Source organism: Camelina sativa, chromosome 11 (genome assembly GCF_000633955.1).
Source record: "Camelina sativa cultivar DH55 chromosome 11, Cs, whole genome shotgun sequence".
NCBI classification, from domain to species: domain Eukaryota; kingdom Viridiplantae; phylum Streptophyta; class Magnoliopsida; order Brassicales; family Brassicaceae; genus Camelina; species Camelina sativa.
Window position 1 is genome coordinate 27,026,504 of NC_025695.1, and position 3,328 is coordinate 27,029,831.

At 32.0% G+C, this 3,328-nt stretch overlaps 1 long non-coding RNA gene across 2 annotated transcripts; it reads right to left on the reverse strand.

The window, feature by feature from the left end:
* LOC109127531 lies at positions 7-988 on the reverse strand. Of its 2 annotated transcripts, XR_002034101.1 has the most exons (5): positions 674-988; positions 444-555; positions 338-378; positions 195-242; positions 7-98 (listed from the first exon to the last, which is right to left on the reverse strand). It is a non-coding gene; the product is annotated as an uncharacterized LOC109127531 (long non-coding RNA). The 2 variants fall into 2 exon arrangements; XR_002034100.1 differs by having other exon boundaries at positions 338-555.

A 3,328-nucleotide genomic window follows, 5' to 3' on the forward strand; every position in this document is an offset into this window, starting at 1 on the left:
AGTAACGAGATTATCTGATATCGAAGCTAACGCTAACGCCCCTCCACGGAATCCAAAATTTTCACTGGCTGACTCCAAATCATGAAACTTTAAAGTGGCTGTTTCCATAGATTGCTTAAGATAAGTTTCTCAATCGAAAACTAAGAAGTGGCCTTTATTTGTGCATCAAACAAAAAAAGATGGCCGCAACTTACTGTATCTTTTTCCCAACAAAACCAAATCATCTTTGGAAACGCCTGATCCTGAAAACAAAAACCAGTAATATATTTCCAAATTAGGACTTAATCATGAGGTAAAAAGTAATCATAGTAGAGCTATACCCAACGTCATCCACAACCTTGACAGAGCACGAAACAACACCACGAAGATAGGAGAAACCTGAATATAGAGAGATCAATCAGAAGAAATCGAAGTACAAGGGGAGAATTTGACTTTTGTCGCACCAGCAACGAGACTGTTGAACCACGGGTTCCAGAACGCTTGGAGTGATGAACACCCTCGGGCAAAGGCTTGATCGACTTCATTCCTCGAATAAAACACGGAGAAACAAAAACCCTAAAACCCAAAAATTTCAAAAAGCAATTCCGGCGGATATCAATTATTGGAGATTGAGAAGCAATTTATCGCGATTAGACCCAAAAAAAAAACCTAACGACAATCAAATCGAACTTACCTAGAGATGGCGATTTCATGGGAACTGGGAAGTGATTGATCATCGCTAAAGGATGAAAAGAACAAAACAGAGTCAGTCAATACAATCGAAATTGAAAACCCTAAAAAGGGAAAATCAAAAAAGGCAAAGAAAGATCTAGAAACTCATATAAAAATAAGCGAAGAGAACTTATCTAGAGACTGTGGATCTCTCCTCGCAAGAGATTTGATTGATTTCTTCTCTTGAACTTGATTTCGTCGGGAGTGAATCAACAAATCGCCTCTTTCCTTTCAAGGAAGAAGACGATGAGAGCAGAGAGAACTTTAATTTACAAAGGGAGCATCGGGTCGGGTGTTAAAATAAGACTTTTCTCTCTCTAAGCCTTTAAACGGTGCCGTTTGGTTGTTTATCGTACGTACCATATACAATATAGCCGTTGGAAAATATTGAGATTCGGAATTGGAAAATAACCGTTGTAAAAGCCTCACAAAAGTTAAATAAAAAAACTCTAAGTTCTTTTTTGTATATTGCACAGTTGGCTTTTTTTACAACGGTTTTTTTCCAATATGCTGAACCCATTGCAATTGTGACCCAAAAAAGAAAGATAAATGATTTGCTTCTCATTTAAGATCACAAATAAAACGAGCCAAAAACACAAGACACTGGGAAAAATCCCACGAGTTGCGTGGGTTATATTAATACTAGTCTATACCCAGTGCATTCGCACCGAAAAGGCATATAATTTACCGTTTAAAGTTGAACCAATTTTTATTAATTTACCTAATTAAATTCCCTTTATAAAAAAGAACATACGTGCGAAAAAATGTAATAAATTTTGTTGTGATTGATCATCACTGTTACAACCAATAGAACAACATTCAGAAGTGACCAAAAATTTAGTAATTTAAATAAAAGTAAAATTTGACTTTTTGGTTGTATTCATACCTGATGGTTGAGTATTTTAATTTGCAAGAAATAATCTACATAGCATGGCTTATGTTTCATAGCTTTCTTAATACATGCTGTTAACAATTTCATTTATGTATGCTTTAAAGCCTTTTCTTGTTACATTTATGAAGCAATAAAATGTAATTGTACTTAAGATATTAAGAAAATAGAGCGTGAGAACCTTTTTATTGATGATCAAAAAGTACTACAGGTAATACTTCTTAGAATTTAAATAAACTACAATGTAAACTCTAATAATATTTTTTCTTAAGAAAACATTGTTAAACAAACCAAAATCTCTAAATCCTTCGTCTGCACATAAAAAAGATAACTTGCTTTGCACATATATCATTAACCAAACATTTCCTCCTCATCAGGTGACTTCTTCTTATAACTCACTTATCTCTTCCTCGTTGCAGAAACTCTTCTTGAAGGTTTGAATTTTCAAGTTTCGCATCTTGTCACGATCCACACATAGAATGACATTCCAATACTTCTCTCTGAAGTGAGATCACATTATATCAAGGTAGAGCAATTTATCTAACACCACCTGATTGACTGTTGCAGCTCCATTGTAACAAAAAGAGATGCAAAACCAGACATCTAACAGAGAATGTGTTGAGATGGTGAAATACAAAAGACATAAATTGATCAGAAGCAATTCAGCAATAGATATAGATACAGTAGGGATATAACCATTAAAAACAATATGTTTCATCGGTTCTATAATGTAACTTTCTTAGAATGCTGAACTTCATGGTTCCTGATGAATTAATCTATTAAAAAAGTTAAGAAATAGAATAATCATGCACCCTAATGAATATATAGAAGCCAAATCCCACCTTTTTACTTGTAGATTCATGAGAATTGATGGAGAATACAAAACCATAACGGATTGGAAAATCCAAATTTTTATTTTATGGTAATCATGTTTTGTCTTCTTAAGAGTTCTAGGATTGTTGTGTATTTCTCGAGAGTTTTATAGTGAGAAAAAGTGATCTTTGACTCTTGAGATAGAGGGATTTAATGGGGATCGTGAATTGAAAAGGAAAACTGTTTATTTCATGTGTTAAATGGGATCGTGAACGGTGGATCCTTTTACGTCTCTATTTTTTTGTTTTTAATTTTTTATGTTATTTTTTAATATAAACAATATCTATGTGACAGAATGTTATTGGTCAAGTGACTTGTGATTTATAAAATAAAGGATATTAGTTATATATATATATATATTTAATTATAGTTCTTTATTTTAAATTTTGTATTAAAAGTAGTTTATTTTATATGTTCCAAGATAAAATACTTACACATAGAATTTTAAATATGTAATATCAGAAAACATTTATTTATTAAATTTAGTAAAAATATACGGTCAAATACTTACACATAGATTTTTTTGGGAATCATAGTATCTGCAAATGTTAAATTTCTAAGAAAATTGAAATTATAAGAGTTTTAGGAGAAGGAAATTAGGAAGTAAGTGATATGCTCAAATTAAACCCTATAGCTACTCTCTCAAATTAAGAGGCCACTGCAGTACTTAGGGGTCGAATTCCACAAGGACTCTAGATTACACAATAAATTGTAGAATTTTATAATTAAGCTAAACAAGATGATTTAAATTAAAAAGGCAATGCAAAATATTAAATAAAAGCTGTGAAAATTCAATGGATCAAAAAGGTAGGTCTAGGGAATTTCTCAGGAAATTATGAAATATTAAATCAATCA